The 23,348-nt window shown below is 35.9% G+C and overlaps 1 protein-coding gene across 1 annotated transcript in view; it reads right to left on the minus strand.

The window, feature by feature from the left end:
* LOC117571626 (EGFR adapter protein) overlaps nt 1–23,348 on the minus strand; it is a 135,854-nt gene that overhangs the window by 84,559 nt on the left and 27,947 nt on the right. The window lies entirely within an intron of this gene.

Raw genomic sequence — 23,348 nt, forward strand, 5'->3', positions numbered from 1 at the left:
GCGAGGACACAGCAAGGACACAAATGCAATATTCGCTCTCATTTTCATTTACGTTTTCATTTGTTTATTGCGCACTAATTATGAAAATTATGCAGATTTAATTGCAATGCCGAGTTTGCCGAGTCTCAATTTGCGCAGCCACATTTTGCTCAATGCCATAATTAAGAGCTCATATCAAAGCTATAGACATGATAATCACTTAAGTGCATGAGTTTGTTTGTCTGTGTGTGTTTGTATGAGAGAGTGCTATTAACATTTTAATCATTTGCAAAAATCATTAATTATTACAGCTTAACAAAAATAGGCTTTCAAAATTAATCAAGGTAATGCATAATATGTAGATAAAGCCTCTTAAAATACTTTGCTGCACTTTCTTTGCTAATATTTAATAAAAGTAAATAAATATAATACTCTTAATTTAAATAATAAATGGAAAACGCATTAAATTGGAAATTTATCCAGAATTTTTTTTATTTCTTTTGTAAATATGGCAAAGCAAAGTTTCACTTCACTTTATTTCACTAAAGATCACAATTGTAATGTAGTTAAATTCTTTCGATTGCTGATTTACTAATTACCAATTTAAAGCATTACAACACAAAATCAAATATCTCAGCCACCTTACGTTACTTTGCTACAATTGTTTTCCTAAATTTTAATAAAAGTGATTAAATTAAAAATAATTTCTATACTCGTTGAAGTTGCTGGCAAATTTTGTTAAAGTATTTTTGCTATTTTTTCCAGTATATACATATAATGCATGACATAAATTTGAATAACTCAGATAACTATCAAATTGATTGAAATAGTTATACCAAAAATGAAAAAAAGTGTCATTTAATCAAATACAAAATTACAAAAATATCAATGAAAGAGTAAAAGTAAAACAAACTTTATCTATTAAAGTTGCAGTCTTTTAGTGACTAAACTTTTGAATTAATATTCTTATTACCCATACTCAATTTGAAGCTTTAAAATCCACAATCAAATATATTAAACTATTAAAATTTGCTGCACTTGCTTAACTAATTCTAAATAAAAGTCAATAAAACAAAAATTTGAATAACTCTGATAACTTACTATCAAATTTGATTGAAATAGTCATACCAAGAAAGCAAAGAAAGTTTCATTTAATCAAAATACAAAATATCATTCGAGGAGTAAAAGTAAAACAAACTATCTTTATTAAACTTGCAGTCTTTTATTGACCAAACTTTTGAATTAATATTCTAACTACCCATATTCAATTTAAAGCATTAAAATGCACAATCAAATATCTTAACCTAGTATTAAAATAGTTTGCTGCACTTGCTTTACTAATTCTTAATAAAAGTCAATAAATCAAAAACTATTTCTAAACTCAGTAACTTTTATATAAAGTGTCATTCTATTGTTTGCTACTAATTAACTATATGAGAAACCTTTAAATTCTATTCCCAATTTAAAGCTTTAAAATGCAACATCAAATATCCTTGCATCACCTGCATTTCAGCAAATATGAACAAGCAAACTTTAATGCATTCGACAAATCAGGGGAAACCACTTGAATTGGTTTGGAAAAGGACCACAACGTGAACTGCTGTCGCCAGCAGAGAGTTGCGAATCGATGCGAAACGAGTTTTGGCTTTTTGACTAATTAGAAAAACAGTTTTTCTAATTGAATGCACTCGGAAAAAGGTGCCTACAACAGAACACACATACACATACTCATCAACTCCTTGCCACGCCCCCTTTCTGTGCTGTGCAGTCAGCTCAGTCATGTGCAGTAAAATCAATAAACGTGACTATTGAGATGCGACGACGATGGCCAAAACACACTCTGGCACAAACACACACACATGGATGGACGAGGCATTCACCTGTAGCCAACTTTACAAAGCAGGCAACAGACTGAAGGCGGATGGGGGCGGGGCAGAAGGAGCTGCAACTGCAACAAGGACCAAAGCAATGAATGACGTTTGCAATGCTGTTGACGGGATTATCTGCTGTTTATATGCGATTTATTTGCCCAAGAGAGAAGGATATGGAGTTGGAGAGAAAGAGAGAGGAAGAGAGGGAGAGGCAGGTGCATGTCCTGTGCAGAGGATCCTGCTGTGGAGCAAACGCTTTGTGGGCACAACTGGTTGCCATGGCGCCCGCCATTGAGCTTTGTGTGTGCAATGTGTGTGGCCGAGTTGCAGCCTGGAAATTGCATAAATGTTGTGCCTTTTAATTAGCACGCACACACTTATACACTCACAAACACACACACAGAGATTGGCACATCCTCTCGATTATCTGCGTGTGCATAATTAGACGCATAAGCCGCGAATGCGTTTGGTATTTAAGCCGCTTAAAGCTGCCAAGCTCAATGATGATGATGATGATGAAAAACATGCAATACAACAAAAAAAAAAAAAAAAGAATATATAAAGTTGCAACAGCAGCCAGCGAACGAAATTCAATCAATGAGTGGCACAACGCAAAGTGGTCAGCGGGTAATGCAATAAGGAAAAAACAACGAAGGGCAACCGGATGCTACCACAAAGTTCTCTCTGCCCCCCGGAAATTATGTGCCACTCGAGTGTCCAACGAGGCGTCAAGCGACAAGCACTTTTGCACACCAATGCAGCGCAAGTATGATGTAAGACTCTGCACAAAAGAAAGTGCACAACTCTCTGATGTGGAAAGGAGAAAAGCGGAGGCCAAGAAATTGTGTCAGCAGTGTGGCAGCAGCTGCCAACTTATTAAGCTGATCAGCACAACACACGCACACACACACTCTGGATGGATAACCACGAACTGACTGCTGAGTCTGACTCACTAACAGACTTATGCTTGTTACTCCACTTTGCTGGACAGCAGCAGCAGCAAAGTAAAGGGAACACTCCCCCATACAATACTATGGTAAAATTGAACAGTTTTAGTGGCATTATAGGGTTATATATACTTATATCAATATTCTACTCTACTATTTATTTATTTATTTTCATTTTAAAAATGTTATTTTACACTGTTATTTTTATAAAATTAGGTTCACAGCTTTAAAATCTTAAAAAGAAGACAGACAATATTTAAAATTGCTAAAAAATTACCTTTCTTTAGTTACTATAAAAATGTAAAATGCAACAAATTTGTGGGTGTGCCACATCGGTCAAACACATATTTCATTGTTTGAGCACACCTCATATAAAGCTGCACTGTTAATAGAAAGCTTGCTTCCAAAGAAAATAAATTTCTTAAAAAGGCACAAAAAGTGACTAATGATTCTGAATTAGAAATTAAAATTAAATACTCTATAACATCTTTCCAAAAACTAAACATGGACAGAAAATGTAAATTTAAAGAAATATATAAACAAGTAAGAAAGCTACAGTCGAGTGTACTCGACTGTGAGATACCCGCTACCCATTTTGAATAAAAGAAATATATTTTGCGGTATTTTCTCAAAATATACCGAATATACTGCAAAAATACTAAAAAATATACCAAATGGTATATTTGGTATATTGATATAGTACCGCATTCAAAATATACCATAGACGTCACAATATACCGATTGTCAGCCAAAGCAACTAAGACCCCTAGTAAGTAGGCGTTTTTGCCCATACAAAAGTATTTCTTTAATAACTTCGACAATTTTTATCTGATCGCAACCAAATTTCAGAAATCATAACTACTATAGTAGTTATTATATATACCAAAACTCGGAACTCTAGCTTTAAAATTACGCTTGTTATTCGATTTTTTTGATTTGCGGGGGCGGAAGTGGGCGTGGCAAAAATTTGAAACAAACTTGATCTGCGTGCAAACATAACAAATGCTGTCGAAAAAAAATTATAGCTCTATCTCTTATAGTTTCTGAGATCCAGTGTTTCATACGGACAGACGGACAGACACACAGACGGATATGGCTATATCGTCTCGGCTGTTGACGCTGATCAAGAATATATATACTTTATAGGGTCGGAGATGCCTTCTTCTACCTGTTACATACATTTCCTGCCGGCACAAAGTTATAATACCCTTCTACCCTATGGGTAGCGGGTATAAAAATATATTAGTATTAAAGGACAGTAAAATTATGAGGGATAAGCATCCAGTTGAAATTTCAATGTATTACCTTATTTTATATACTCAATTGAATTATTATTAAATATATTCAATTGAAAATACCCTCTAAAATTAACAGAAAGTGCTGTTCACCCGCAACAGTTGACTTTAACAGAAAATATATTAAGGGCAGACTGTTACGTTAACATTCGTGTTATGCAACATAACACTTCAATCTATTCTTAAAATGTTTACATCAAAATATTGTACCATTGCATACTTTTGAAAAATGAATTAATACCAAAAAAACGGATCTAATTCCCCATAGTGCAAAGCGAAGGGAACACTTTGATGCCCTTCTCCTAGACAGCGCCTGAAAGTATGCAACAAGCAGCGCAAAGTGCACTCAATTGTTTGCAGCAAAGAGTTGTGAGAGCTCTGCAGCTATCTATCTATATATAATACTATATAAAATAAATGGTGAGGGTGGGCCTGTTGCATTGTGCAATCTGTAGAAAAAACACAGTCGGAATCAGTTGGCATTTAGCCAGCGCTGCATATTAAATGCAGCTATATCCTTAACTTTTTTCTGTGCTATCGCTAAGCCACCAAGTGGGTCACCAGAGCGGAAAGAAACGCACCAACGCCAAAGAGCTAAAGGCGAAATAAGGTAGAATTGATAAAGGAAAGACAGTTACACTAAGCTGCAAACAGAAAGTTATTAAAAGTGGTATTAGCGGAAAGTGCAGATCTAAAAGATAAAGTATCAGATTTAAGGTCGCAAAAGGTGTAGCATAAAAATTTAAACACAAAAGTAAGTGCAACTCTATTGATATAGTTTAAGACACATAAATCTAATCAGTCCGAAAGAGAAACGGAAAGTCAACAGTCAAACATTATTTACGACCATTTAAAAGTTACTTATAATTACGAAGAGTAATTTAAAAAGAGTATTAGAAAAGGATTTGATTGCCCTCAGTCCCAAAACAAACTACTTTGAAGAGAGCAGAGAACTTAATTACAGATGCGCCAAGTAAAAAGCAACTAATTAAAGTCAATTTATAAAAAAAAAGTTTAAATTAAAAAAAAAGATGCTCCATTAGTAATATTTACTCTTTACTTTACAAACAGAAAAGTGACAACCAACTAAAATTTTAATTGAAACTCTCAGATGCCATGAAAATCCATATTATGATTTCATTTAATTATTAAGCATACCATTCTGATAATCCTTAGTAAAAATATTTCATGTTTAATTATTAAGAATGTCATTCTGAGATAATAAATTTACTTTTACAATTTAGTTTCAATTAAAATCCTGGGTACTCCGTTCTTATATAATTTATTTTATTTTATAAATATTATATTTTTTGTTCATTAAAGTTTATCCTCCTTTTCCAATTATAGCAAATTAAAAATGCATATTTGTTAAGGCTCACATATTCATTTAGCGATTTCCGTTTGCTACTCGAAATTCAATTTATATCGTTCCAACTTCCTTTCATATTTCGTCAGCTGCATATTAATTTTCCGTTTCCCGTATCAATAAATCACAGCCAGCGGTATAGCATATGATGATGGGGTTGCTTTTAAAACTTTTAGCTTTTAATGTCGTTAATTAATCGATATACAATCCCATTCCATACACACATGAATGGTCGAAAACCTCAGAGCCAGACAAGCAATTAGAAAAACGTTAGGAAAGGAAAGGAAGCAACAGCAGCAACAATAGCGTTGCCGGAAGGCAAGAAAAACGAAGAACAAGAACTAGCAAACAAACTGACACATGTGGCAAAGTCTGATCCAAATCCCTGTCCAGTTGCTTGCCCGCTTTTTCTCTCTCTCATATGATTTACAGTCTCAAATACACGGCACAGCGGCTGTGAAAAGCCGTCGGCAAAAGTTAAGAAATGAAATTTCAAGAAAATTGCACACAGAAAACAACAGGAAGCCGACAACAACAAACGCCGATTGTGTGTGTGGCGGCGGGGGATGAGCAAGAAAATATTGTAAAACTCTGGCAATAAAGTAAATACACGATACATATCGGTAGCCAACAGCAGGAGCAGCAGATGCCAAACAAACAGTGGAGCAGGAAAAAGAAAAGAAACGTTGTGCTTAAAAAGCTGAAAAGCCAGCACAAAAGTCGTTATCTTAATTACTTTTATAGCTTCGATTTGGGGGCAACAACATGACAACAACGGCAACAAGAGAACAACGCACCAACAACTACAAATAAGTCGAACACAAAATTATATCTCTTGAGGTCTAAGAAGACTTTGCTGCTGAACACTTTAAAGCAGCACTTTAAGAGTGAAGGAAAGAGGATGAGGATATGTGATATCAGTTGCCTCATTAACGAGCGAAAGTCTCTGCATATTTTCGCAGTTCATTATGACACATTTCTTGGCGCTTTCATCAAGTGTTGCCTCATGTGTGTTTGCCGAGAGTTAACACGCCAGTTAATGAACTGCTCGGCACACACACACACACACACATATTGAGAGAAATCTCCCCTCTGAGAGTCGTGCATTCTGGGTTACTAGAGCTCGTCCTTGAGCCTGGTCATAGAAATTTAATGAGCAGGCTCAGCTTTCTACATATGACACCGCTATACATATTTCATTTGCCAAGCTAATTTTCAGCTTGCTCTCAACTTGCTCGCTTTAAACTAGCACTTAATTAACATTGCGTATACGACAAGTGAGGAGTGAGTGCCTCAGTTCAACTCGAGTACAGAATCAATTTCCCTGGTGTCCGGAAGTCCTATAGCGGATATGAAAGCCTGACTGACGACTGTCGGCTGCCTGTGGCGTCTCAGTTGGCAAACAAACATCGAATTGAACAACCACAAAGCAACAGCAAGAGGAAGAATAACAACAACAACTGCAGGGCGAGAGTTGAAATTATTTTGGCATTTGGCATTGCCGCAAATATTTTTCGGTTATAAAATGCTAAGAAGCCAACATCAATAAACTGTTGACAAACTTGAAAGTAACAAGCAGCAGACTGAAAGGAAGGGGAAAAGGGGAAGAGAGAGGGGGTGGTGGTGATGGACTGAAGAGGGGTTGTAATGCCACTTCGTTTATTGAAGTGCGCTAAAAGTTTTCGACGCCGTCGCTTGTTAATATTGAGACGCGCATTATTTATGGCAAACTTTTAGCAACACTTTGGATTGATGGAGGCGTGTCCCTCACGCCCCGCCCCTTTCAGACGTTGTATATAGTTTGGCTGTGCGCAACTTTTAACGAGTTAGCAACCCACTCTCTAGGGGGGCTTCAACTCGTGTTGGGAGCTCTGCTGCAAATGTTTACACCTAGGCACTGCAATTTTCTCGCTTAGTTTTACATCAAATGCTTGCAAAAAGTTGCAAGCTGCTTAACTCGTTGCACACACACACAAAAAAGTTACGCTACAACTTGACAATCATACGCAACGTTGGCCCCGCACTTTTTTAGTGCAAACTGGCTTCAACTGACTTCTTCCTTTTTTTTGCGCTTGTTTGCAGCCTTCTTCTTCTTCTGACAGCTTTAAACAAGTTGTGTCGTTTCTATGGCAGCCCCCAACAATCAACACAACAATCGGCAGCGCAGAGCAAGCAAACATCTTCCCTTGGCCAAGCCTGTTGAACAACAACAAACATGCCATAAGCATTTCATTATTAGAACACAAAAATGTTGAAAATTTCATTAAATGGCAACCAAACAAGTGGACTCTTCTTCTACTCCTGCTGCCCCCAACTTCCCTCCTCATAATAAGCATTGTTTACTCTTTTTTGTATACTCTACACTTGAGATAAATTTGGCTCGTAATGTATCAAATACACCAGAAATATGAAATATAAATTTAATTTTCTTTAAAATACAAATGTATTTTAATTTTTTTTTCACTTCTGAAGAAGGCTTTCTATCTTCTTAAGATAAAATTCTACAAAATTAGTTTCAATTTCATTAGAAGTTTCAATATATTAGAGAGATAAGTGAACTTGTATTTAAAGTGGTTTCTTTAAAGTGTAGTTTTCATTGTTTTTTATACAAAATCTTGTTGAGAAATAATATAAACTAAAAATTTAATTTAATAAAGAATGCTTACCAGATATGCTTACTTTAAAAAAGTAGTTTCCAGTTTTTTGGCACAAGCTTATAAGCTGAGCGACATTCCAATAAAAGTAGTTTTGTTAAAAGCAACGTACAATTTCACTACTTTCTTTCACTCCTATTTTGTAGCTGAAAATAAACAAATAATAAATAAGTGTGCAAATTTAATAAAAAAAATAAAATAATTTAGACTCCTAAATTATTCATTGTTGCTATCTTATTATAAAAACTTTAAAATATAATAAAGCAATAAAATCCTTTAGAATATTCAACCAACAGTTATTCAAATAAAGACAAGTATTCCTATGTCACTACCTAATAACAATTATTACATATAATCAGTCAATAAACTGCTTTATACTATTCAACCGAATCTTAGTAAAATTAAAACCATTATTGCTAGTCCTCTACCTTATCAAAACGAACACTTAAAATCAGACAAGTTAAATGATCATCTAAAATTATAGAGTAGATGCACGCAACATTTGAAAAAGTGTATGACAACAAATATATAGTATGCATATATAGTTTCCGCTAGAGCAGCTAGTTTAACCAACAAGTGGCAACCGCAAACCGACAACAAACAAAAACAACATCCAGAGCAACCGCATGCAAATTCATAAAAACGTTTAAAAACACGCAAAAAGTGGAAAATCTCTCTCTCTCTCTTTCATTCTGAACACGCCCTGAATTGACCAACTGTGAAAGCCCCCCAAACACGAAAATTCCCAGACAAACAGGAGCACAGAGTAAGGCGAGGCAAGACTCCGCAGGACCAAAAAGCAGACTCAGGCCAAGGGCCATGACTGCACTCATAATGAGGGGTTGAGCTCAACTGAATGTGCCCAGAACCAGAAGGGAGTTGCAATGAACTCGTACTTATTTGTGGTGCCGCTGGTCAGCGGCAAACATTGCAATTTCATTTAATAACAAAATATTTGGTCAGCACCAACTTAGATGCCAAAATGGCAGAGAGGGAGAGGGAGATGGGACAGGAAAGAACTGAAGAAGAGGGAAGAGTTGAAATTATTACGTCTTTATGCAGAAATTATTTATGATTGGATTGTCTAGACTTTATGGCGCGCACACAATGCACCGGAATTCCGCGACGCCCGACCCGAAAAACCTTACAATGTTTTCGGCACGTAATTTATGTGCTGATTGCTCATACGCCACGTGTGGCAGTTAGTCTTTGCTTAAAGACACTTAAATGCCGCTTAGCACTTACATTAAGACAATCACTGGGCATTGTACAAACTAATTTGTTCAAGTTCTTTAAGAGTTTTCGTTATTCATTAAAATTCGAGTACAACTTGCGCTTTCGGCACTTCCTCAGAAACTTGCAACTAGGTCATAATAACTTTTTCTTCGCAATAAACGAAAGCACAAAATTAATGTAAATCTTGGCGAAAAGTCAAAGTTTTGCAGCGTTGATTTAAATAAATATGCATAATGAAGATTAACTGTTAGTAAGTTTCAGTGTTGCAATATTAAGAAAAGACTTAGTGAAATACTATTAAGAGAAGAAATTGGAAGGAAGCGAGCTATATTTTGTTTAATGCTTTTACTATGGAAAGATTATACATTTTTATTGAAAATTGGTTGATATAAAGGAAATATTTTAGCTTGACCAGGAAAAAAACAAAAGAATAATAATAATTTCCAAAGTGAGATTTTAAGCAATCGATTCAATTAAATAAAAAACAAAATGGTTTATTTCGATGAAGAAAATAGGTAAAGTTGATTATTATTTCGACATACCAACAAACTATATAGCAAATATACATAGTGAAAAGTTTATATTTTATTGCTCCAATAGTGAAAAGTGAGAATTGAATTTCAGTAAATAAGTACTGGAAACTTTGTTGACATTAAGAACAAATTTTTGCTTATCAAGAACAGTTATAAAGTGGAATTTAAATTAATTATGAATTCAATTTAATAAAAAAGAAAACAGTTTAAGATAATGAAAAAAAAAGATTTAGTTTTTTTCGTCATTTCAAATATAGTCAAAATGCTATATTTTCTTGTTCCAATTACCAGAGGTTTAAAAATTATGATTCACGCCTACAAAAACAGCAACTTAAATCGGGGAACTGATCAGGAAGCAGCTGCCAATTGACAGTAGGCAATGGGGGAGAAAAAAACCCGAAGCGTAAATTGCATTGGCAGAATTTAATTAACGTCGCATTGAATTTTAATCAAGTTCATTCAACAGCGACAGCGACAACGACAACGTGACATTATTTGCATGCGAAATTAACCTGTGACAGGCGACACTACAACAGAGAGGGAAAAATGCAGGAGAGTGAAAGAGAGAGAGGACAAGCGCAGTTTTGGGCGGTCGACAGGTGGCGTTCTTTGACAAACATGACACGACACGTTTGCCCATTTTTTTGGTGCAACAATTTTTTGCAAATACTCGCATGTTGTTTGCTCTGTCATTATGTCAATAGATTGAAATTTTGTGATGATTTCGAGATGGGGCTTAAATCTGTTGCCTTAAATCGAGATTATCTGCTGGTAGAGCCGAAATTCGAAATCATTGTCTAAACATCGAGTTTGGCAAACAATTCAATTGCAAATGGGCAAACACGAAGCATTTTATGGGATATCCTTCGCCTCGACAGCAATTTGTAGTTTTGGCAACAATTACACCCAAAATATGCAAACAAATTTCCTAACAATGCCGTTGAGAGAACATCTGTCCATCCGTCTGTCCGTCTGTCTGTGTGTTGGTTGCTGGTTGCCCCCAACAACAGGGTAAACATGATGCAGGTCGCAGGTTGGATTTTACTCTTTGCCTTGTAATTCGGTTGATTATTACATGCTGCCTGTTTTTATACCCGCTACTAATAGAAGATAGAAGGGTAACTTAACTATGTGGCAACAGGAACAGACAGAAATAGGCAAATAAAAATTATAGAAGTCATTCAAGAAATAATTTTATAATGCGAAAAACTGTTTTTGTTAGCAATTTTTACTTCATAGTATATTTTGAATGTAGTGGTAGTTCATCAATATACCAAATATATAATTCGGTATATTTTAGTATTTGTTTGGTATATTGTTTTAGTATATTCCACACAGTTTTGCTTTAATTGAAAATGGGCAGCGGGTATCTTTTAATATTGTTTATATTTTTGTATTTCTTCGGTATATTAATATGGTACATATATTCCAAATAGAATACCACACAGTTTTGCTTTGTTTTTAAAATGGGTAGGAATATATGTTAGCTTTCGGTATATTTCAGTATTTATTTGGTATTTTCATTTGGTATATTTTAACTAAGATACTATTTTGCTTCTATTTAAAATGGGTACCGCGTATCTTACAGTCGAGCACACTCGACTGCACCTTTCCTACTTGTTTTTGTGTTGTATTCATCTCTTCTATCGCACTCTGGCTGGCTGGCTTTTAATTGAAATATGATTTTCCAAAAACTGACAATGATTGAAAGAGAAGCAGCTGTTACATATTCCAATAGCTGATGCCACAGCATTTGATCTCTGGTTTCAACAACATGCAAAGTGCATGCACGACACGTCTGTTCGATGTCCTCCGGCTGGGGCCCCAATGGGGGAAAACTAAAACCAAGCTAACTCGCTCCTTCTCTGTCTGGTCTACAAAGGCAACTTTATTCATATGCCAAGCACATAAAACTGCACAAAACTGTCATGTTTCAGTTAGAAACACAGGGCGTTGGCGATGCCAGAGAGAGTGCATTCGACTTCACTGGTAAAAGTCACAAAGTTTTGTGGCATTCAACAATATGCAATATGCAAAAATGGCCAAGCCGAGGCGAGGCGAAATATGCAAATTTTCCCTTTTTTGGCCAGCAACAACTGAGAAACGCCGCACAAAATGAAAGCCAATAATTTTTAGCAGCAGTTGTGCGCTGAGCACAAAACCACTTGAAAACCAAATTGAAATGGACTGAAAGTGGAAATTTTGAAATTTTCTGAAACGAGGAAGGAAGCTGAAAGTACAAAACTGCATGAGTAATAGCAAAGTTTTGGCGAACTGCTTGCCAAATTTAATTAAGTTGTAAAACTTAATTGAAGTTGTAGCTTAAATAAGTTAATCTCTGTCAGCAACTAGTATATGAACACAAAAAACTAGTAGGAGAAATGCAAGTAATGTATTTATTAGAGTTGATCTTGTAATTGGAGAGTTTGTTAACATACTTAGGAAGCTAAGAAAGTTATGTCACCATTGAATTTGATTCCTTATTTCAGCTTCAGCTTATAATTTTGTTTGTGAATTTTGAAAAGTTGAAAGTTTGACACTATTGAATTTGGTTTTTAATATATTTAATATTGCATTTAACTATTTTGTAATATAGTTTCTTAATATCGTAAGCTACTAAAACCTTCATTCATATTAAATATTTAGTAGAATGGAACTACTAAAAGATTCATTCGTATTAAACATTTGGGATTTATTTTTATGTCACAAAAGACATTTTTCATATAGCCAAAAATACCAAGACTAAGGATTTTTATATTTTTTTCAATACTACATGAAGTTATTACAGAAAATATAATTGCTACATAATAAAATGATTCAATTTTGTTACATCACTCCGATTTCAAGTTCTTTTTTTATCTTCTTTTTTATTTTTCTGTAAATTTTCATGTTTCCTATTTCAGCATTGTTTCATAGTATTTAATGTGCAATATTACAGCTTAAATTTCATATTTTTTCATGCATCATATTTCAACTTCAATTCAATTTTCTTTCTGTCTATCAACTCTGCTTTTCTCCAATTTTCCTTTTACTGCCTCAAATTCCAACATGCTTTATGCCACATCGACTTCCATCAAATCCTTCTCCTCCTTTACACTACTTCTAGTGCTTGTCAAACATTTCGCTTACATTTTGATTCCCTTCTGGTGCTCCTCATGCAGCTCGTTCAACAACTGTACATTCTGTTCTCGACAATTTTACATCATCTGCGCTGAAGTACCTTGAGTTGTGCCGGCGGTCCAGTTAAATGCTTGACATATGACCATCATCATTTAGCACAGATCTCGGAGCCTTTTAAAGTTGCGCTTAAAACCATTTCAAATCACGCACTACTCGTCATCTTCCACTCCCTTATTCACTCTCCTCGCACAATTGTCAGACCACATTTCACAGGGACAACAACATAAAACTGCATCAACAGCAGCGGCGACATCAGCCCTTCGAGTGGGCGTGTCAATGGCTCATTGCTGCATTTACGTAGCCCATTCCATTTGGACATTTACGATGAGGCAAACGATGTGCAGCAATTTCAGTGTCCCCATATCCCCATACTACTTCATACTCCCATCTCTCCATCCTCATTCACATTTTCAGCTGCAAAAACCACAGGCCTGGTCTTGGTCTCTGCTCTACTCTGTTCTGCTTTGCTTTGGTCTGTTCTGGCCCAACTTGGCCTGGGGCAACCAAAATGCACTTTTCGGGCCACGACTAATTTTATGGCCAAGAGAAAGAAACAGAGAGATAGAGAGAGAACTTTGTATGCGTCTGTTTTAATGGTTGTCGATCCGTCGAGTGATTCCTCTTAACTCATAATTGCCTGCATAGTCAAGCCAACGTCTTGGCCATTATGACAATTGGCAAATGCATCAATCTACCAAAAGGGGAACGAACAAAGACATTCAAAAAGTTGGCAGCTTTGGCAATGGGCAATGCGTGCAAAATGTAAACGCGAGAACAATTAAATGACAATCCGTTTAATGACCAGACAGCGACGAGACAACCATTCCTCGACATCGCAGTTGTCGTCGTCTTAATGGCCAAATTATTGTCACTTTGAAGTCGGCGCCATTAAATTAGTCTGCAAAAGCCACAGCACTCGCTCATTTTATGGCCACAATCCAAAAATTTATCCAACTGCATCGCTGTGGACTTGCCCTGTCGCTTCAATTTATTTATAACATAGTCGATGAGTATTATGCAATGCTTTTGCATAATATATTTCAGTCATTTTTCAACACTCGACGCGTCATGGGTTTTCCCAGTGGACACAAAACAAAAGCCAATCCTGGCCAGAGTTCAGCAAACGAAAATATTTCCAAAGTTCATGTTCACAGATTGACCCACGACACTATGCAACCAAAATTCGAATATTGGCGAAGGAATTTTCAAAGTTTAAATTGATCCAAACTTTTCTAGTTCAATTCGTTTCATTAAACTAAATTTATTATTCAATTTTATTATTCATGATCATAATTATTCTTAGCATAACGATATACCATATAGTATTCGGTTTAATTTTGTAATTTGGTATATTTTTATAGTAATACCACACTGTTTTGTTTTTATTAAAAATGGGTAGCGGTTATCAAACATAGTATTCGGTTTAATTTTGTAATTTGGTATATTAATTTGGTATATTTTTATAGTAATACCACACTGTTTTGTTTTTATTAAAAATGGGTAGTGATTATCTCAGAGTCGATATATCAAACATAGTCTTCGGTATAATTTTGTATTTTTGGTATATTAATTTGGTATATTTTTAGAATATTTCTGCACTGTTTTGCTTGTATTCAAACTGGTTAGCAAGTATCTCAAACTGATCATACTCGAATGCAGCTTTCTTACTTATTTTCCAATCATTTCTTCTATAATCCACAAAAATTGTCCTCTCATCTCCCAAGTTTAGTTGATCTTTAAAATCATAATGCCTTACTCAGCTGGACAGTGTATTTGCACAACAATTTGACATTAATTGATAAATCGATTTATGGCGCCCTCTAGCGTTGACTTTTCGCATTAAATTCGGTTCACTGCGCTCCGTTAATTTCTGTTTAAAGTTATCCCCCCAAACATTATGATTTTATTCGGTAGCTGTGCAAATTCTGTTTTAGCAACCAATAATTAAATTTCAACGCAAAAATTTTCAATTAGCCCGCATAATTATATTGTGTTAAACATTCGGGTTTTTCATGTTATTTCCGACCAGTTCATAATTTGATATAATTAACTTGGCTAATAAAGCATTAAACTTTATGCCAGAGATATAAGATTGAATGAGGGGAAAAAAGTGCCACATAATAAACTGTAAATAACTAGCAAATATTTTGAAATTGCAATTATCATAATAGAAGAAATTTGCTTAAAAAAACGATGAAAGTAAATTATAAGTAAACAGTATTTATATCAATTAAAATAAACAAAACTATTTATTTTCTCTACAATTGTAGTTGTTGTTTATTTTCCCCACTATTTTATTAGTTACTTTTTTATGAACGTAAATTAATTGTTAAACAATTTTCAATTATTTGATTTCATTATACATTGAAAAAATGTGCATTTTATAAAAAACATATAAATTTGATAAAGTTATCAATTTGAATAAACATTTTTACAACCACAACAGAAGCACTCGCTGTGTGCAACAATCAAATTATTGCCATAAGGATAATCGCTATGATATCATATGCTCGATGTGACACAGTTTATTTAAACATTAACAACAGCAAATTCAACTAACCCAAAACGCCAAACAAGCTGAAAATGAGGGTCGATTGGCAGCAAAAGTATCTTTACCAGAAACTTGGTTAACAATCCAAGATACACATAACGCACGCATAGACACAAAGTACACACAAATACAAACACACAGAGAACACACACACACTCATATATAGGGAGCATCGAGAAGCATTTTTAATTTGCGTATTTTAGTCACGTTCAGGTAAATCTCAATTGAATCGCATGTGACACCGGATGTGAAAATTGTGCACATTTTCCAAGCATTTAACAACAACGCAACGAGAAAGTGACAGAGAAGAACGAAAGAGAAAGAGAGAGAGAGAGCAGCATATAACATGCAGTATTTGGTTTGTAGTTGTTGTTGTTGTTGTTGCTGTTGTCATCGACGCGATGTTAGGTTGTAATTGTTGGTGCTGCTGCTGCTGATGCTGGAAAGCAAAGCACGAGACACAAACAAAGATCGCATCACTAAACATGCTGCAAATGTTCAGGCAGCCAAAGGAAAACACGTAGTCGCATGTATCTCATACATGGCCAGGCACAGTCCGACATAGAGGATGAATGGCTGGGACACGGCAACAACATCTACAACTACAACAACAACTACGAATCCGTTTCCAAGTCCAACTCCAACTGTGATTCCTTCCTCTCTCTTCTCTACAAAAACGGTGTAAACAAAGCGTTTAGAGAGTGTGTAACATTTCTACACCTTCCCTTCACTTGCCACCTCTTGCCACCTTTTGCCACTTTGCCACTGATGACGGCTACTTTGTGCCAAGCATCGAGCTGTAACAGAACTGTTATACCTGTTACTATTTTTTTTTCTCTCTCTAGTTACCTTCATAAAAGGTCGGTGCGAAATTGTGAGCAATGCTTTCCTTTTAGCTCTACAGTTGTTTGGTTGTTGACCCAAGCCAGAGAGGTAACAAATACCAGCAATAGCACAACAAGGATGTTAACGTTTGATGTCGAATGCGTTGCCAACATATTGACACAGCACATTAACGCCAGCAACAGCATTCAAATTGCCTTTAAGTGCGACCAGCAACAGCAGCAACAGCAGCATCAGCAACATGCAATTTATATTTATTTTGCAGCGTTGTTTTTAAGCCGAAAAACTCATACATCAAATTGCCGCAGCCTGTTCCACACGTAATTACATTTTTATTTATTGAATTTTGTCGAGCAACCAAAAACCAACAACAGCAACATACAGCCAAACTACAACAGCAACTTACAATTTTTGTCGGTTCGCTGGAAATTGTTTAGCGACAAATTGTCACAGACGCTGACGTGCTCCGGCTCATGTTGTCGTCGCTCTCGTTGGGAGTAAACGAATCGCCGGCTCACTGACTGACTGACTGACTAACTGCCTGACTGACTGGTTGACATGATGCGTTGCTGCTGCTGTTGCTGCTGCCACGAAATATTCCACAAAGTCAACAGAATGAGGTCAACCATGAAAATTGCACCAGCAACAGCCAACAGTAACAGCAGCAATTTCTCATTTTGAGTTTAGCAGCCAAACAAAATCCCCAAAAACAAAGACAACATCAACAGCAGCAGCAGCAGTAACAACAACAGCAACAGCAACTACAGCCAAAGGAAGGTAAACCAAAAAAAAAAAACAAAACAAGTAAGAAAGCTACAGTCGAATGTGCTCGACTTCGAGATACCCGGTACTCATTTTCAATAAAAGCAAAAGCGGTATATGAAAATCCTAAAATAAAAACAACAATATTTAGTATATTGATATACTATTACATTTCAAACATACCAAAGAAATAAAATATACAAGATTGTCATATATTATATATTTCGTATATCTGTATACTGTTACATTTCGAATATACCAAACAGTATAAAATATATCAAATTATCATATACTATTACATTTCAAATATACCAAATCAATTAAGATTCGACAGTAGTAACAATGTAAAATTATTTCTTAAATATTAATAACAGTGTTTCATACGGACAAAATGAAAAGCAGAATAAGTATATATTATATGTATATAATTCATTCCTTCTGCATGTTAAATTCTTTTGCTCTAGGCACAATGTTATAATACCCTTCTAACCTATGGGTAGCGGGTATAAAAAGGAAGAATTTTGCGATGCGGTTCACTTTGCAACAACAGTTGTTGTTGCTTGTTCCTGCGGTCGATCGGTTATTGCTGTGACTGTTGATGTTCCTGTTGTTGTTGCTGCTCTTTTCGTTGATGTTTCTGCTGCTGTTGTTGTTGTTGTTGCTTTGGTTTCTGTTCCTGCTGCTCTTGTTGTTGCTGCTGCTGTTGCTGCTGGTGTCATGTCGTTCATCAGCGTAACAATTTTTATTATCCAGCGACCGCAACATTGTTGCCGATACAATTTTAATTCACATTGTCTTTATTTTTGTTTTTTCATACGACTTTCGGACAGCAACGAAATTGGCCTCAAAAAAACCAAACTAAACTAATTGATTTAGTTGTCAATAAAAAATGTCAAGCTACAATAAAAACGAAATTATGAAATACAAAATTTAAATTCTTTAAAATACAAAATATTTGCAGCGCATTCAAGTGTCAGTGCAACTCGAAAGTTCGGCAACAAATTGTTGCCGGTTTGCCTTTGGACAGCTCTTCCGGCAAATTGATTTATAGCGTTCGAACATGCTGCCGACTCCCCAAAAAAAAAATAAAGAAACGAAAAAACATAAGAAACGATAACAGATTTCTTGAGCACGTCCCCAATTATAATATGCAACTAATTGCCTGCGCAAATGTTGCATGAAAGCGTTGCAAATGCATAATAACATGCAACAGGCAAATGTTGTGCTAAATTGACAACATTAGCGACAGCGACAGCGACAGTAACAGCAACCAACCAAAATATGCTCGACACTTGACAGTGTCGAGTTGCTGAGTGTCGGCTGAGTGGCAACATTAAGTGTAACAACCATGCACAGTTTTCTATGGGCTGCATTTATCATGGACTGTTGCAATGTCTCCCGGCTACTGTTTTGCAGACTGCACGCTTTTGACCTGCGCCGGCGCGCGTGCCACAGCAGCAACATCAACAGTAACAGCAACAACAGCAACGACAACAACGATGACGACGACGACAACAGACAATGGCAACACGAATTGTGGCCAAGTTGAACTTGTTGCTTGATCTTTGATCTTATCGCGGCCGCCAGGCAAAAGTGTTAACTGAAAATGTTGCTGCCCATCTCTCACTTTTTTCCCCAAAAGTTTCTTCCCTTGTATCTCGCATTGATTAATTGAAATTTCACTTTTTGTGTGCGCTGCAGCAATCTTCATTTATTTTGTGGCACTTTAATTTATGTCTTCCCTCCACCAAAAAAAAAAAAAAAAAAACCAAAAAAATGTAAAGCGCACGCCCCAAACATGTTGCAAGTGCCACTTAGGGGCGCATTTGTTGTCGCTTTTAAAGCGTATGCGGTGCACGCCCCTTGAGCACATTTCGTGCCCCATTTCGCACCGAGCAATTAGGCCAATATCATCAAATGAGTTGCACCCGCAGCTGTCATCCAGCACCAGTTTAATCATCATCTTTTGCTTGTGGCCAAGGAAAAGCCAATTACACATGCAAATTGCCAAAAACACATCACATATTAGACCAAGTAAAGAAAATACCTAAAACAAATCACATTCTAAGTTGCATCTGTTGATGATTTCCTGAGGCTGATGCCAGCAAAATTTCAAGAGTGGAAAGCCGAGAGTCGAGAGAGTTCATTAGCAGAGCTCAGACAGCCAAGAGCCACAGTGCGGCATCATTAATTTTGTGTCATTATCTGCAGACTGATGGATAAGCATCAAAAGCACAAACAAAAGGGGGAGAATCGTATTTAAAATAAATACGAACGAATTCTATTTCAACAACAGGTCAACAAAGTGTTGAAGTTGCTGCCAGTACCAAAGATAAATCAACAAAATTATCGGTAATATTTTATTTGAATTGTTTAATGTGCACAATTAAATCGCATTTGTCTTTTTATGCACATAATTGTTTTAAATTTCTTTAATAAATATATTTAATTAAAATGGAAGAAATATTTGAAGTGTTCTTTAGGAGTGGGAAATTGAATAGTATATTTCTTTAAAAGCACAATTAAATATACACAAGTATTCTATAAAATGAATTAATAATTCATGTAAATAAACCTCATTTCGTTTTCGTTAATTTCATTATATACAAAGGAAATATAATAAAGGAAATATAATAAGATATTAGATAGACTAGATAAATAGACTAAAAATTTGATTTTCAATGGTTGGAATTGAATAACTTCTGTCTTTAAAATACCTGCCTGTAGATACTTTAAAAAGTGGTAGGCTTTGCTTTGCTTCACTTCAAATTACGCAGAAAATAATAAAATTTGCTAATCACAAAATGATAAATAAAAGAGTATTATTCAATAAACGTAATGACTCTTTTCATCATATACAAAATATAAAAAAATTTAATTTTTGAAGAACTTAGTATATATAAAGAAAAGGCACCACAATACCATACAATATTCTCGAAACTTTTTAAGTAAATAAAACTTCTCTTTATTAACTTAAAAATGGACTGATAAATCTCTGCATTAATATGCTTTTATCATGTTAATGAATTTGCAGTAAAAGCATTCCTTTTAGATTTTCCTAGGGATCTAGTATCACAAATGAATGATTTTAAAAATGGTATCAATAGTGTTAGTATTAATTTTAATTATAACTAACCTTTTAAATAAATAAATAAATAAAAATGGCTTCGGAAATTAATAAATTTAAATAATTATTACAAATTTTTGCTTGTGAAAAAAGTTAACATCGACGGCATGTAATATTTCTTCTTTAATTAACAATAATAATCACACTCGGATTTAGAAATTGTGTTTGGCGAGCACTTAACTTTTTAAATAAACAGTGAAACTAATATAAATAAGCCTCTCTAACTTAATTCGCTTGGAAGCTGGAATTAGCAATGAAACCAACTTAAAGTTAAGACATGATTTTAGCTGACTCCACAAAATTGCAGTTGACAAGCGACATAAATATGTTGTGCCAAGTTAATCTCTTCGAAATAGCCAGGCAAAAGCAAACCAACTTCAAGAATAACTGCAAGTTTTAACTCGATGCAAGTTAACTTCTAATGCTCAGCTGTCATTCGAGAGTTTATAAACAGGACTCAAAACAATTTAGCTTAACAACAGCAACAATAACAGCAGCAACAACAACAAAAGACATTCAGAGATAATCTTGCACAGTCTTTCGCCATCTACTACAATCTGCAACTGTGTTTCTAGTTTTCTTTTTTTTTCTTTGCTGTGCTTTGACAGCTGAGCAACATTTGGCCCCCAATGGCAACATTCCAGTAAAATGCATTGCAACGCGATGTTGCCATGTCGCCCTGCTGCTGCTGGCGTCGACGCGGCGACAAAAAACACGCTGCCAACTGATGCGGCGCACAGCAGTGAACTGCACGTGGATTGTCAGCAATAAGAGCAGCCAGTAACAGCAGCCAAAGCAGCGGCACTGTGCAACTGTGTGGCAGCTAGAGCAACGTGTGGCACGCAAAACCGCGTGGCAATAGCGACTTTGCTTCGTTTGCTGAGCAAGTTCGGCTTCTGTGTCTGCACTTCGTGTTGCTTAGAGTAAAAGTGCTTGAGTTGAAGATGTTGCTGCTGCTGCTGTCGATAATGTTGCTGCTGGGAAATAACGAACAATTGCCCATGTGTTGGCATGCAGCGAAAGATTTCAAATATTGCATTGTACTTGAGCTTGCTTTCTTTTTTTGAAATTCTATGTGTGTGTTAACTTGGGACGCCAGAACTCAGACGACGTTGCTTATCAGTCAACGCTTTAGCGTCTTGTCATAAATTATGAGGCATGGTTGCAGCTGCCTTTTGTGTGCAACACCCACACACACACATATTCGAAAACTCTTCAACTTCAAACTCTTAAAAAACTCACAAATTCACATTCACACTCACGCGTGGTCGCCTCGATAACTCATCCCTCATCCAAGTCACGCCGTCTGCGGTCTCTGCGCCGCCGACATGTTACGCTTGCCTAACAGCGGGGGGAGGCGTGCCAAGGAAAAGGAAACTAAAACTAAGTAAAACCGCCTTGCATTTCCTGCCTCCCCCTACCAACTTCACCTCCCCACCTCACCCACCAACCGCATTGCAAATCATTTTGAAATGCAGCCACGCACGCAAAAAATGAGCTCGTTTGAAATCCAAACATTTTAGCTGCCTTCTTTGCTACAACACACAGCTCCAATCTCTCGCTCTCTCCCTATCTCCCTCTCTCACTCTTCCAGCCTCCTGCTATTTATTCATTGGTGCGCGTTGCCAAATGCCAAACATTTTTAGATGCGACTGCGAACGATGCTTGTAAATACTTTGGAGTTGTGCAAAAGTGGAAAAAGATTTGCTGTCGCAGCTGTTTTAGCTGCCGTCACTGTTGTTGCTTTTTGCTATTGCTATTTGGTATTTACGAGAGAATTTGCTGTGCTGCGTCTTTGACTTGATTTCAAAATCCGCAGACTCTCTGGCTGGCATTGGGGAGCACTTTGGGCGGTCGTAAACACAAAGTTACAAACATATTTAATGAATTTTTAATTAATTTTTGGCGCGCAAGTGGAAATACATTTACAATCCATTGAATTGAATGCAACAAACCACCTGAAGCCAAGCAAACATTATTGACATCCTTTTCATCATCTTAGGTCATCGTAAAAACTCCTCAAGTCACAACTTTAATTACCCTGAAACACTCGGTGCATAAAGTCATCAATTAATTAAACAGCAAATAAACGTTCAGCAAAGCAACAGCAATTATCAATTAAATGCACTTTACCTTAGACCATGAAGTGCCACTAAAAATTTATGAAACTCTCTCCTAACGTTCGTTGGCTATCATAAAACGACTTGTTATCATTAGAGATAAGGTGAGCTCTCCTCCAAATGGCATCGTAGTAGACAAAGCGTGGGCTGCCTGCTGTCAGTGTGTGTGTGGATGCTGGAAGCTCAAACTTGTAGTCGTGCCCCTCTATAGGATTCTCACACAAACACGCTTACATAAATATAAACACATACACACAACACACACACACACATACTATACACAGAGTTTGACAAGCAAGCACACTATGGTCCAGGAGACCACTTTTTGTGGCATTTATTAATAACTCCTGAACTAGATAAGATTTTTAAATGCGGTTTTTTTATTTTAACTAAGGAAGGTCCTTAGAATAAATTTGGAAAAGTAGGCGTGTCCACGCCTACGAGAAAATATTTTTTTTTTTAAGAAAATTTTTTTTTCATATGCGGATGATTTAAAAAATTAAGAATTGTATTAACTCTGACCTAGATTTGTGGTGTTATTCCATTAAATTTTCATTATTTTAACTTCTGATCATAAAAAATAGAGTTTTTTGCTGGCTTAAAGAAATTGCTCCTTGACATACGCTCCATATTATTAAAAGGCTAAGACACAATAGAAAATCATTTTTTGTGAAGCGTTTACCTCTAATTAAAATATATTTATTGATTATAAGGCTATATATATCTGTAAAATCAAAATTATTATAATTTTCAGGATTATCATGCTCAGCAAAACTAAATACATTCTCTGCGGTCGCCTTACGTAGCCAAAAATTTTCTCGCCAACTCTTAAATTCCACTTGGCATGTTTAATTTCATTTGCTTTACTATATAGAGTTCCCATT

Source organism: Drosophila albomicans, chromosome 3, assembly GCF_009650485.2.
Source record: "Drosophila albomicans strain 15112-1751.03 chromosome 3, ASM965048v2, whole genome shotgun sequence".
Lineage (NCBI taxonomy): Eukaryota > Metazoa > Arthropoda > Insecta > Diptera > Drosophilidae > Drosophila > Drosophila albomicans.